Source organism: Hevea brasiliensis, unplaced genomic scaffold (genome assembly GCF_030052815.1).
Source record: "Hevea brasiliensis isolate MT/VB/25A 57/8 unplaced genomic scaffold, ASM3005281v1 Scaf5, whole genome shotgun sequence".
NCBI classification, from domain to species: domain Eukaryota; kingdom Viridiplantae; phylum Streptophyta; class Magnoliopsida; order Malpighiales; family Euphorbiaceae; genus Hevea; species Hevea brasiliensis.
The window spans coordinates 1978750-1994099 of NW_026615028.1; positions in this window are offsets into that span (position 1 = coordinate 1978750).

Genomic DNA, 15350 nt, shown 5'->3' on the forward strand with positions numbered 1-15350 from the left:
TAGTTTTTGTAAGAGGGTTAAATATGAGGACTAAAATGTAATTTCACATGTTGTGATTGATGACTGTTTGGATGGGTCCAGGAGGGGCTGCGTGATGTGATTGAGTTGTGGGTGTATGGCTTGTGAATATAGAAGTGCGTTTTAAGCCATTTTGCAGGTTGGGTAGGTCCTAGGTATAGGGGAGACTCTGCCGGATTTTCAGCACGACTTAGGATATCTTTGGTCTTTTTCTTAGTTTGTATTGAGTCAAATGTACTGAATGATTGTAATAAAATTGTCAGGTGAGCCGGGACAGCCTTCCTCCTCCGTCCAGCTGCCGCAATGACTGAGGTCAAGTTTGTGAGTAAAATATTAATTTAATTGTAATTTTGATATTTTCAAGCATGCCCATACATCACTTATAAATATGTATATATGTAGTTAAACTCTAGGCACATTTTATGTTGTATTCACAACTGTTAAAGTGCCATGAATGTTGTTGTGATAATTTGGAGCAGTGTGCGTGAGTTGGCGTGCGTGTGGTATAGTGTTGGCTATGGACAGGACGGGTAGACACGGCTTGAGATCTTCGCTAGGACCCGGTCCTTCGGGGTAGACAATGCTTGAGTTCTTCGCTGGGACCCCGATTTGGTTTATTAAGTGAAAGTCCGGCTTGAGTTCTTCACTGTCACAGGTTGGATTAAAAGGGCTTTATAGGGGATCAGCTCCCATATATGTATTGTTTAACCCTATCGGGTGTGTGAGTGCTCCAGATTACCTTTTTACTGTTATGACGTGAAAATATTGACGATGTTGCATTTCACTCTACAGGGTGCATTAGCTTTAGATAGTTATAGAGATTATGGTTAAAATTAATATTTTACTCTCTGAGTCAAACGCTCACTCTTGTTCATTATTTTTTCAGGCTACAGGAGGATTATTGTTATGGTTAACCTGCTTTTCTTTTTCGCAGGTCGTTTATTTATGTTTGTGTAATTCTGTTAACTCCTAGAATTTTCGCATGTGTTAGAAATATTTATTTGATTTGGGTCTGTAATATAATTTGCCATGTTGGACCTGTAAACTTATTATATGCATGTATGTTGGACTGGATGAGGGAGTTGAGCTCCCATTTGACTTTATGTTATTATGAGTATGTGGAGGGTGAGCTGAGCTCCCTAATTGATTATATATTTTGTTTACAGGTCGGATGAGTCAAAAACTTTCTGTTAAAAGGTCTATTTTATGGACAGACTCTGTCTGGTTAAATTCTTGAAATTGGGCCCAAATGGGCTTTAGAGTTGGATTGAGGAACAGTTAGTCTTACTACAGGCCTCGGGGGCTTTAGGCTGGCCCAGGTCCTAGTGCCAGTCCGACCCATAGGTTGGGTCATGACAAATGTGGTATTAGAGCTTAGACTCCAAATTCATAGGGAATATGTAACACCCCTCACCCGACTACAGTATAGCCGAGTAAAGTGTGCTACATTCGGTGCCGGAGCACCCTATCTTATCTTACTTTATTCCTTTCATAATTTGATCTCATTATATTTTAATATTAATTATTTTTCGACGGAGAAACCAGCGGAGTTTCCCCTATTTTATTACCAGTTGACGTATTTTACTATTTACCTGTTTGAAAATTTCAATAATATTTCCAAAATAAAATCTTATCCATGCTAATCATAATTATCTCATCAATCATTCTCATATTTCAAATCTCATCCATACATTTCAATTTCATAATCATTTCCATACATTTCCATTCATACTCAATTCATATGTAAACATTCTCAAATTCAATAAGCAAAATTTTCAAATTTCCTTAATTTACATAATTTACAAAATAATTACAAAATTTCATAATTTACATGATGTATAAACTAATTACATATGAAAGAGCTAATTTATTAATTTACATCACATTTATATTAATTACCTATTCCTAATCTACATTATAATGCAATATCTAGCATTTTATACAAAATACAAAATATGATCTATATGGGCCCTATCTACATACATTGCTGAGGAGGTGACAACCTTGAATACTCCAGCCACTTCTGCAGATCTGGACTCCAAAAATCTTAGTCAAAGTACCTGCGCGAGGGAACAAATCCATCGTGCTAAGCATTGCTGCTTAGTGGTGCAATAATATAACAAGAAAATAAAATATACAAATAAAGAAAGAAAGAAGCATAATTTGAATATTTAAGAATCAATTTAATTTAATACAATGTGTCTAATATTAATTATCTTTTATTCTCATTTGTTTCGCTTTGGAAGCGTTTAATTCTAAAATTCACAGTGATAATGTACAACATACAGAATTAATAAATATACTCAGATTATATTTATATGGCAATAGAAGGTACATTTAAAATATTTAGTTAAGTTATACCTATTTTTGCAACTCTTTTGTCATTTTTCTTAACAATTTTTTTTTATGTGGTTTGGATCATTTCATAATTCTAATTAATTCTTTTGAAGTCTTATTAACTCATTTATTTGATTTCTAATATTTTTAATTACTAATAGTCTTAATTTATTTCAATAGATTACACTGCCCAAGTAACCTACGACAGGCTGACTAAAATGGATAACGGGTCGTTGGCACTGGACACCGCGGTGCCTCGGGCCGTCATACCATGGGACGCAGAACGTCAACCACGTATGCAGTCAGTATGGCTAAAAAGCCATGATAACACATAATGGGGCATAAAAGCCATGAATGTTGGCATAAAGCTATGAATACGGGCATAAAGCCATGAATACGGGCATAAAGCCATGAATACAGGCATAAAGCCTTTCGCAGTACTGCTAAAACAATACCCTATTGGCATGCCAAACTATCCAATCTGACACACATGTCTAGGTAATACAAGGGCACATAATATCATTAAATATTAATATATTGTGTTTTATGACTTTATTATTTCATGATAAATTTCAATTATAATTCATACATTCATTTGATCATTTATATGATCACAATTCACATCAATTATCCTTTTATACCATTTTACTCAAAATACTCCTCCTCTCTACAATAATGAGAACTAATGTCTCATTTATACATTAATATGGTTTATTTATTTATTCATTATGTTATTCATATTGATCACAATTCTAAACAATGGTTCACATGTACCATTGTATTCAAAACATTTTTCCTTTCTTATTTATACATTCAGGAATCTACTTATGTAATTACAAATTTTATATTTCAAGTTGAGTTATTAATATTTTATGAATTCCATTTGTGATGGGCATATAAGCCCTAGCTATTTATTCACATCAATTAGGTGACTGATTTTTCATGTTTCAAGTAATCCATCAATATTTCATGGATTTTAAATTTATGGCCTTAATTTCTTTTTAACAATTTTGACTAGGATGCATAGCCTACATTTGTCATACAATTCTAAGCATTTAAGCTTAGAATTGGTTCTAGGTTTTCATCTTAATTTACTAATCATTTTGATTACTATTCACCTACTAGTCAACCAAAATGTTGACTTTTTTATACTTAATGGATATATTAATTCTAATTACACCAAGATCCCATATTTTGAGTTTTATATTTGCTAGTATTAATTGCCAATTGCAATTTAAAGTCTCCTAGATGCATTTCTAAATTTTAAACTTTGAATTTCAAGTTTGGTGTCACTATTCACCTCATTGGTCAACAAAAATGTTGACTTTTGGATAGAAAATAGGTACATTGATTTTAACACTCCCAATGCACCACATTTTACATTTAAAACTTGTTGGAATTGATTACCATCACCATTTCTAAGCTTAACACAAGAGAGCAGAATTTTCAGTTTTTGAAGCTTAACTTTACTGTTCCATTAAGCACTGTTGCAGTGGGAATTTGAGGAAATGGTAAACATGAAAGTTGTTCCTTAATTTGTCTAATTGAATTTACTTTTTTGAATCACTCAATTTGGAGTTTTGTAGCTCTAGATATGGTCCAAAAACCACAGCTGGCCGGATTAGAGAACTGCAGAATTTACCAAATCTACAGTACCATGAACAGTGACTGCCACTGCCTTGTTGAATAGGTTCTGGTGATATTTTGGGGTAGATTTCTTCATAAAAGTTGTTTGTCTATGTCTTATCTTATTGCTGTAAAAATTTCAGATCAATTGACCCATTCTACAGTGAGTTATGGCCAAATGAACAGTTACTGTTCATTTGGTCATTCTGCAGAAGCTGATTGCAGGGTATCCGGATTGGGGCCAACTTTTGGTCCTCTTGCTTTGGTCTTTTGGGCATGGTTTCTTCAGCAAAATTGTGCCATTATAAGTCTAGTTTCATGTCCAATTGGCCAAACACCAATTGAACCTACACAGCCAAAGATATGGCAGTCCAAACAGGCTGGACTCACAGCCTCCCTGCTGCTGTCACTAGGCAGCCTGCCAATTTCACTTTGCCATGCAATAGTTCACTCCTAATTATGGTCAACTTACCTCAAATGGTCACTAATTGACCATTAGAATGTTCTTTAACAATTTTATAAGCAAAGTCAAATTTTCACTCCCAAACCCTAGCTCAAATTCATGGTTTTGTACAAACTACCCTAGTTAACTAACTAAATCAATATCCTTATGTTTATATACTTTAAACATGATTTCTAGTTCACTCCAAGTCCATCAAAAACACTCAATCCTATTCCTTCCTTAGGGCAGCCAAAATTCATAGAGTACATATACATGAGTTTAGTTCATTTAATCTACCATTTCATAACAATTTCAAGTTCCTAACATGAAATAAAAGAAATACTTATATAAATAAGCACTAACCTCACTTGAGAGCTTTTCAAGAGCTCAAATTCTTCACTTTCTTTCCTTTTCTAGGCTGCCAATCACTTTCCCAAGATGAGTGGACAAGTTTTAATGAAGAGACCTAAGGGTTTTAGGGTAAGAAATCAAAGATTGGAAGGTATAAAAAAAATAAAAGCTATGGAGGAAGAGGAATGGATTTTCGGCTGGTTGAAGATGAAGAAGGAGACCAGAAATTTTTGGTCTATTTTTGACTCTTTTAAGTGTTTTAAGAATGCTTGTTAACTTGTGATTGGTTGGGAGTAAGTGAGTGACATCATGTGATGTCATTATCTTTAATTTTCTTTATTTTCTTTTCTTTTCTTTTCTACTAACTTCAAATTAATTTTTCATCAACATTAATTCATATTTTATGTCATAATAATTATTTACTCAACTGGACAAGTCGGCCAAAAATCGTCTCTGAAGGCGAAATGACCAAAATGCCCTCCGTTTGGCTTAACGGGTCAAAATTGTCTGTACCGATTGAAAAATTTTTCTAAATATTTTCTTGGCATTATAATGCCATAGGAACCTCAATGACCTTTCTCTGGTGTCCCAAAAATTATTTTATGAATTTTTCCCCGGGTGGGCTCCTCGTTGCGAGAACCGCAACTTCCCTCTGGTTACCCATCGCTTGGGCACCGGCTCGTTTAACTTGGTTGTATTTTATTTCTAAAATTTTTACTAAATTTTTATTATCAATATTTGAGTTATTTATGGTTCCTCACTTTAGTCTAATTATTTTTCCAGACGTTCTAGCTGTCCGGACCGACACCGGTCACCGGAACAGTAAAATGTATGGAATTGCTACAGTGAGGGTGTTACAGAATATTTGTCTAAAGTGTTGGGAAGAGTCTAATAGGAGTCATATGCGGAAAATAGGGTCCACATTCGTCTTGCATTATCATCTTTGCTTCTAGTTTCTACTTCATATATTTTGTGTAAATATGAGTCTGTAGAGCTGTCTAATATGCAGTTTTAAAATTTTGTGGGCTAATGTTGCTGAATTTCAAGAAAATACGTAGAAGCAGGAGAGTTGCCACTGCACCAGAATCAGATGTTCCTGACGAGGTGTCGGCGTAGGATGAGGTGCCTGTCCCAAGGAAGCGGGGTAGGAGGCCTAAAGCGGCTCAAGTAGAGGAGTAGCCACCATCAGTTCAGGAACAGTCTTTTGTGACCCTGGGTCCCATGGACCCAATGGCAGCTACTCTAGATGGTTTGCAGAGAATCATCGATATGATGGCACAGTATATGGTCCACCCTCCCCAATAGCAGCAGTCCACCGCATCAATAGGGGAACCTTATAAACAAATAATTAATTTTAAGAAGTTGGTGCCTGGTACATATGATGTGTCAGACGATACCTATCGATTTTTGGATTCCCGCAAAAAAGCAGGGATGGAGTTGCAGTTGACTGACAGAAGACTTATAGAGTGTGTGTAACATGTTATGGGGCCTATGCCTAGACAATGGATGAATGATTACATATTACCTCGAATGGAAGGTTTGTCATGGACCCAGTTTGTGGAACTGTTTATCAACCGGTTTGTACTAGAAAGTTTCAGAGATCAAAAGCAGTGGCCCTTTGAGGCCTTAAGGCAGAATGGCAGGTCTGTAGATGAATATGCTACAGAATTTTTGGAACTGAGCAGATATGCCCCTACAGCAGTGGCTACAGAAAGTATGAAGGTAAAAAGGTTCCTAAAGGGGCTGGACAGGAGGTATGCAAACCTGGCCATGATGTCTGATCAGTCTTTTGATGTGGTAGTTGATAAAGCCTGACAGATTGAGATTAGCTACATCGGAGATGACAGTGGAAGAGCAAAGAAAAATAGAGCAGAGGGTTCTTCAAGTGTTCTCCATATGGGTGCTCCGGATAGCGGAGGCCAAAGTAATTATAGAGGAAAAGTAGGAATAAGAGGAGTGGTTTTAAACACAAATCTCGAGGATTTAGACCAGGATACAGATCCAGCAGTGGTCACAGTTCAGGATACAGCAGTTCTGGGTCTGGTTCAGGATCCTTCTTGACACCTTACGCACAGTGTGGAAGAGGACATTCAGGACCTTGTCTGATGGGTTTAGGAGTATGTTTTAGGTGTGGCCAACCAGGTCACTTTGCTAGGGAATGCCCCATGTTCAGCAAGCCACAGATGGGGTCACAGGGTTCTGTTGCAAATGTTCTTCGTCAGTTTTATCCTGGTGCTTCCAGCATGGCAGGCAGTCAGTTCAATGGCCAATAGGGTCGAAGACAAGGAGGACGTGGATTTAGAGGCAGATCAGGAGGTAGAAGTCAATATCAGAGTTCTGCAACGCAAGGTAGGGGTCAAGCATGGGTTTTCACCCTAACCCACCTGGATGCTTAGGCTTCCAATGTAGTTTTGGCAGGTATTCTTCTAGTCTGTTCCTATGAGGCTCGTGTTTTGGTAGATCCGGGTGCTACGCACTCATTTGTCTCCCCAGTGTTCGCCATAAGATTAGGTAGGAACCTTACAACTTTAGAAAGCCCTTTGTCTGTAGCTACCACGCTTAGTGACAACATAGATGTAGATATGGTTTTTCCGGGTAGCCCAGTAGTAGTGGATGGAAAGATCCTCCCAGCAAACTTGGTTCCTTTACCAGTAATAGATTTCGATGTAATTTTGGGAATGGATTAGTTGGCAACCTATTATGCCACATTAGACTGCAGGAACAAAAATGTGTATTTCCACATACCTGGTTTGGAAGAGTTTAGCTTTGATGGTGACAGGAGCGTGGCTCCATATAAATTGGTGTCAGTAATTAGTGCTAGAAAAATGTTGAGGCGTAGATGTCATGGGTATTTGGCATTGGTGAGAGATACATCTGTAGAAGGTGTCGACATGGGAAATGTTCCTGTTGTCAGAGAATTCATAGATGTCTTCCCTGAAGAGCTTCCAGGGTTACCACCAGGAAGAGAAATAGAGTTCTGCATTGATGTTGTTCCGGGTACAAACCCCATATCAATACCGCCTTACAGGATGGCACCAGCAGAATTGAAAGAGTTAAAGGAGCAACTATAGGAGCTTTTGGACAAGGGTTTTATAAGTCCGAGCACTTCACCTTGGGGCGCTCCTATTCTATTTATGAGAAAGAAAGATGGGTCATTAAGGTTGTGCATTAACTATAGACAGCTGAACAAGGTGACTGTGAAGAACAACTATCCACTTCCTCGGATCGATGATCTGTTTGATCAGCTCCAAGGAGCTAGATTCTTTTCCAAGATAGACCTGCGATTAGGCTACCATCAGTTGAAAATCAGGAATGTGGATGTGTCCAAAACAGCATTCAGGACAAGATACGGTCATTATGAGTTCTTGGTGATGTCTTTTGGACTCACTAATGCACCAGTAGCCTTTATGGACTTGATGAACAGGGTGTTCAAGCCATTCTTGGACCGTTTTGTCATCATACTCATATATGACATTTTGGTATACTCTCAGACTGAGGAGGAACACGTGTGGCATTTGAGGATGGTGTTACAGACTTTGAGGGAGCACCAGCTATATGCCAAATTTTCAAAATGTGAATTTTGGTTAGAAAGCATCTCATTCTTGGGACACGTGGTTTCTAATGAAGGCATTCAAGTGGATCCCAAGAAAATTGAGGCTGTAACTGATTGGCTATGGCCTACAACAATCACTGAGGTGAGAAGTTTTTTAGGCCTAGCTGGCTACTATAGGCGTTTCGTGTATGATTTTTCTAGGATAGCAGCTCCCCTAACTAAGTTAACTCGGAAGAATGTTTCATTCATTTGGACAGATGACTGTGAGGAGAGTTTCCAGAAGCTTAAGGAGTGTTTAACCACCGCTCTTGTGTGACGCTATCAATGAGTGGTGAAGGATATACCGTATACTGTGACGCCTCCAGAGTTGGCTTAGGGTGTGTTTTGATGCAGAATGGTAAAGTAGTGGCTTATGCTTCAAGACAGCTAAAGAGGCATGAGCAGAACTACCCCTCCCATGATTTGGAAATGGCGGCTGTAGTCTTTACACTAAAGATCTGGAGACATTACCTGTATGGTGAAGTGTGCGAGATATATACTGACCACAAGAGTTTGAAGTATATCTTTCAACAGAGGGATTTAAATTTGAGACAGAGGAGATGGATGGAGCTTCTGAAGGACTATGATTGTACCATCCAATACCACCCTGGGAAGGCCAATGTAGTAGCAGATGCTTTGAGTAGAAAATCTTCTGGCAGCTTAGCGCACATATCAGCGAAGAAGAGACCGTTGATTCAGGAAGTACATGAGTTGATGGATTAAGGTCTGATCTTAGATCTTTCAGATGAGGGGGTATTGTTGGCTCATTTTTCAGTGAGACCAGACCTGCGAGATAGAGTTAGAGTTTCCCAGCACAGAGACCAACAATTGATGAAGATTATAGAAAGAGTACAGCAGGGTGAAGGTGGTGAGTTTGGATTTGCCAGTGATGGCACCCTTATGCAAGGTTCCAGGATATTTGTGCCCGACGTGGACAATCTTAGAAATGAAATCATGCGAGAGGCACACTATACACTGTACAATGTCCACCCAGGCTCCACCAAGATGTAAAAGATAGCTATTGGTGGAATGACATGAAGAGAGACATAGCAGACTTCGTATCCAAGTGCTTGACTTGTCAGAAGGTGAAGTTTGAACACCAGAGGCCGTAAGGGAAGCTACAAGAGCTCCCTATCCCAGAATGAAAGTGGGAAATGATTACTATAGATTTTGTGACTGGGTTGCCTCGTACCACGCGGGGATATGATTCGATATGGGTGATTGTAGACCGTCTAACTAAATCAGCTCATTTCTTGCCTGTGAAGATCACATATTCTGTTGCACAGTACGCCCAGCTCTATATTCGAGAAATAGTCAGATTGCATGGAGTTCCTGCTTCCATAATATCTGACAGAGGGCCCCAGTTCACTTCTCAGTTTTGGAGGAAGTTGCAGAAGGCACTTGGCACACAGTTGAACTTTAGTACCGCTTTTCACCCTCAGACAGATGGACAGTCCGAAAGGATAATCCAAACACTGGAAGACATGCTTCGTATGAGTATTTTGGATTTTGGAGGTCAATGGGATGATCAGCTACCTTTAGTGGAGTTTGCCCACAACAACAGTTATCATTCCAGCACAGGGATGGCACCCTATGAGGCATTATATGGCAGAAAGTGTAGGTCTCCTCTGTGTTGAATGGAAATGGGAGAAGTGAAGGTGCATGATGTAGACCTAGTGCAGTACACTTCAGAGATAGTTCCTTTAATCAGGGAATGATTGAAAATAACTTTCAGTAGGCAGAAGAGTTATGCAAACCCCAGACGGATGGATGTAGAATTTGCAGTAGGCGACTATGTATTCCTAAAGGTTTCTCCGATAAAGGGAGTCATGAGATTTGGAAAGAAGAGCAAGTTGGCACCTCGGTATATTGGACCTTTTGAGGTTATTGATAGAGTTGGAGCTGTTGCCTACCAGTTGGAGTTACCACCAACCTTTCTCATGTTCATCCTGTATTTCACATCTCCATGCTCAGGAAATATATACCTGATCCTTCTCATGTGCTACAGCCGGATGTAGCAGAGTTGAAAGAAAACTTGATGTTTGAGGAGCAACCTGTAGCTATAGTAGACTACCAAGTGAGGCAGTTAAGATCAAAACAGATCCCTATGGTTAAGGTTTTGTGGAGGAGGCAATCAGTGTAAGAGAACACCTGGGAGTCAGAGCGGGACACGCGTAGCAAGTACCCTTATCTATTCAATGTGTAATTCTATAATTTATTCTGCCTTGTGTAAAATTCGAGGATGAATTTTCTGTAAGGGGGGAAGAATGTAACACCCCTAATTTTTAAATTTATTATTTTGTGGGTAAATATTAATATTTTATCTTATTTAAATTTTGAGATATTATTTGAGATTTTTTAGGTTTTAGAAATCAGGTTCGATTTTTCCAAAATATAAAATTTTGATGATTTTTAAAAATTAATTTAAAGACCATGTGGCAAAACTAAAAATATATTTGGACTCTACGAATTTTTCTAAATTTTCTAGAATTTTTTTTAGAATTTTTGGGCCTCGTTTTCGGTTCCAAGGTAGAGTAAAAATTCAAAATTTTGTATCTTGAATTAGACCGATTGAATCTAAGTGGACCGGATCGGACCGATCGAATCGAACCGGCCAACTCCTTTTCTTCTTCTTCTGCGCGTATCCCCAACCTCTCTTCCTCTCTCTCTCTCGTTTTCTCTCTCCTCCCTCCTCCCCATGTGTCGCTGCCGCCACCCAGCCCTCCCCACCTCTCTGGCGCGCTGCCCCAGTCTTCCCCATCGCCGGCCGGCCTTCCAGGCGGCCGAAAATGATGCGCGAATAGGTGCGACGTGCAGCGCGCCGTTTCTGCTTCCCAACTGAAATTCGGCCGATCCGGCCACCGATTGGGCCGGATTTTTTGTTGAACACTATCTACACCTCGAGAGCTTTCCATAGACGGTAAGAACACTAAAATTTATTGAGCGGTTTGCCCAATTTTTGTCCGAGAAGTTTTAGCCAATTTCAACTTTTGGGCTAGATTTTTTGCAAATCGTGAACTCCACGAGAAAACCGAGAGTACTAGAGCTCTCCACTCATCGAGAGTTTCGCGGCAATATAAATTTCAAAATTTTTCGACACCATTTTTCGGTGGGTCCTACGAAATTTTGTAGTATTTTTCCGAGCATTAAATAAGCTTAGAAAATTTCGTAAAAATTATATACTAACCCTCATGTTGTGGGCTTCGTGTAGGTACCTTCAATTCCTGAAAATTCGACGGTTGCCCGGGTCTATGAATTTCTGACTAAACAGACCAGCTACCGAAAAAGTCTTTGAATTGGATCGAGATTTTGGCTACCCCACCATTTTCAAACGTCCCGAGCGCGTTCCCGAGGTCAGAATCGGTATAGGTAAATCCGAACCTTACTTTTTCATAATTTTCTAGTGCTTGAATTGGATTAAAAATTCATAAAATATTCGTGGTAGCTTTAGAAAATTATAATTTCTTTTGCACTAGCTTAGTAATGATGCTAAGGACTGTGGGACAAAGTTTTAGAATTTTTAGAACTCATTTGTGTAGTTTTTGCAAGAGGGTTAAATTATAAGAACTAAACTGTAATTTTACATGTTGTGATTGATGACTATTTGGATGGGCCCAGGAGGGGCTGTGTGATGTGATTGAGTTGTGGGTGTATGGCTTGTGAATATAGAAGTGCGTTTTAAGCCCTTTTGCAGGTTGGGTAGGTCCTAGGTATAGGGGAGACTCTGCCGGATTTTCGGCACGACTTAGGATATCTTTGGTCTTTTTCTTAGTTTGTATTGAGTCAAATGTACTGAATGATTGTAATAAAATTGTCAGGTGAGCCGGGATAACCTTCCTCCTCCTCCCAGCTGCCACAGTGACTGCGGTCAAGTTTGTGAGTAAAATATTAATTTTAATTGTAATTTCGATATTATTATATGTTCAAGCATGCCCATGCATCACTTATAAATATGTATCTATGTAGTTAAACTCTAGGCACGTTTTATATTGCATTCACAACTGTTAAAGTGCCATGGATGTTATTGTGGTAATTTGGAGCAGTGTGCGTGAGTTGGCGTGCGTGTGGTATGGTGTTGGCTATGGAAAAGACGGGTAGACACGGCTTGAGATCTTCGCTAGGACCCGGTCCTTCGGGGTAGACACGACTTGAGTTCTTCGCTGGCACAGGTTGGATTAAGAGGGCTTTATAGGGGATCAACTCTCATATATGTATTGTTTGACCTTATCGGGTGTGTGAGTACTCCAGATTACCTTTTTGCTGTTATGACGTGAAAATATTGACGATGTTGCATTTCACTCTATAGGGTGCATTAGCTTTAGATAGTTATAGAGATTATGGTTAAAATTGATATTTTACTCTCTGAGTCGAACGCTCACTCCTATTCATTATTTTTCTAGGCTACAGGAGGATTATTGTTGTGGTTAACCTGCTTTTCTTCTTCGCAGGTCGTTTATTTATGTTTGTGTAATTTTGTTAACTCCTAGAATTTCTGCATGCGTTAGAAATATTTATTTGATTTGGGTTTGCAATATAATTTGCCATGTTAGACCTGTAAACTTATTATATGCATGTATGTTGGACTGGATGAGGGAGCTGAGCTCCCATTTGACTTTATGTTATTATGAGTATGTGGAGGGTGAGCTAAGCTCCCCAATTGATTATGTATTGTGTTTACAGGTCGGGTGAGTCAAAAACTCTCCGTTAAAAGGTCCATTTTATGACCAGACTTTATCCGGGTAAATTCTTGAAATTGGGCCCAAATGGGCCTTAGAGTTAGGTTGAGGAATAGTTAGGCTTACTACAGGCCTCGAGGGCTTTAGGCTGGCCCATGTTCTAGTGCCGGTCTGGCCCATAGGTTGGGTCGTGACACTTCTATTGCTTTATGTTGATGATATGATAATAATAGGAGATGATTCATCTGGTATTTCAGAGTTACAACATTATCTCAATCAACATTTTGAAATGAAAGACCTGGGTTCTCTCAGGTATTTTTTGGGTTTTGAAGTTTCTCAAAATTCTGATGGCTATTATCTATCTCAAGCCAAGTATGCATCTGATTTACTTTCTCACGTAGGCATCACTAATAGCAAAACAGTATTAACCCTATTGGAGCTCAATTGCAAACTTACACCTCTTGATGGCACTCCTCTTGATGATCCTACTTTATATCGACAGCTTGTCGGGAGTCTTTTTTATCTCACAGTTACTCAATCTGATATTTCATATGCTGTTCATCTGGTCAGCCAGTTTATGTCTACTCCTCGCTCAACTCATTTCTCTGCAGTATTTCGAATCCTTCGTTATATCAAAGGCGCTCTTTTTCATGGTTTGCACTTTTCCGCTACCTCCTCCCTAGTATTATCTGGCTACTCTGATGCTGATTGGGCTGGTGATCTGACAGATCGTCGCTCTACAACTAGTTATTGTTTCTTCTTGGGTAATTCTCTTATCTCTTGGCGTAGCAAAAAGCAAACTATTGTTGCACGTTCTAGCACAGAATCTAAATATCGTGCTCTTGTTGATGCTAAATTTGAATTACTTTGGTTACGGTGGTTATTAATTGATTTGGGTGTCACTCATTCTTCTGCCACAATACTTCATTGCGATAATAGAAGTGCCATATAGATTTCTCATAATGATGTATTTCATGAGCGTACCAAACACATCGAAATTGATTGTCATTTTGTACGTCATCATGTTGCTCATGGCACCATATATTTGATTTTTGTCTCCTCTGTCAGCCAAACCGCTGATATATTCACCAAAATGCATCATCCCGCTTGCTTTCAGAATCTCTTAAGCAAACTCAAGTTGACACCTGTGCTACCACCTTGAGTTTGAGGGGTGTGTTAGTATAATTACAGTAATTAGTATGATTATAAGAAATTTGTATAGCATAATTATAACAATTAGCATGATTATAAGAGATTTGTATAGCATAATTATAGCAATTATTATTTTTATCTAAATTAACTTATATTTTTATATATAAATAGATGTAATATCTCTATAAATAAGATACAGATAAATACATAATTTTTTCTTTCATTACTTATATTCTTTCTTTCAACATGGTTATAGGCATTGGACTCCATTTCCATAGTACTTTGTGACCTCAAAATAATTTCATTCTCAATAAGTTTATTCATTGCCCAATCATACTCCTCGTCGCCTCTGTGATTTGTGGAATCCATCTAGGGATGGTTCAACCACGATAAGCGAATTGCGGAATCTACGTTGGGATGTCAATTATTCCCGACTCAATATTAATATTGATTTTTTTTTTATCTTGATGTTACGTGAAAAAAACCCGTATACCGAGCAGCATCGTCGGCCTTATATAGAAACCTCGGGCCTAGGAGTGACGCGCACTACAAGCCCCTCGGCCTTGTAGTGTCCATGAAGCTCCTTCTTCATGGAGACACCGAGTCCCTATCTCTCGAGAGCCCGATGCCCGCCGCCTAGTACAATGAGTACGTAGGGAGCTCACTTAGAGTCACGCCCTTGCGCCAGTGACCCCGGGGATGGTGGAGAGCTTGACACCAAATTCGGCAACTAGCTGGGCCCGACCGTGCTCACCGGTGGCCAACTAGTCACACCCCCCTAAAGAGCATTAGGAGCATAGTGACCTCTGGCAGGAGGAGACATCAGTATGTCTCACCCATCACACCCCCCTGGACTTTTCCATATTTATAAAAGTGTCCGCCAAACTTCTCATTCTCTTCAATCGTGCCCTTGCACCATCTCATAGGCCTACGGCTTGGCTGGGTTGGCCAATCCTCGAGGGATAACGGGCTATCCCCCTTACATTCTCCCCCACTTAAACAATCGATGTCCTCATCGATTTGCCGCGAACACCTCCTATTGAACAAGCTCTCCTGAACATCTTGTGCCTCTCCATGTTATTTATAATAATATATTATTATTATTATTATTATTTTGAATTAATTTATTTTAATATATTTAAGTATTTAAATATTA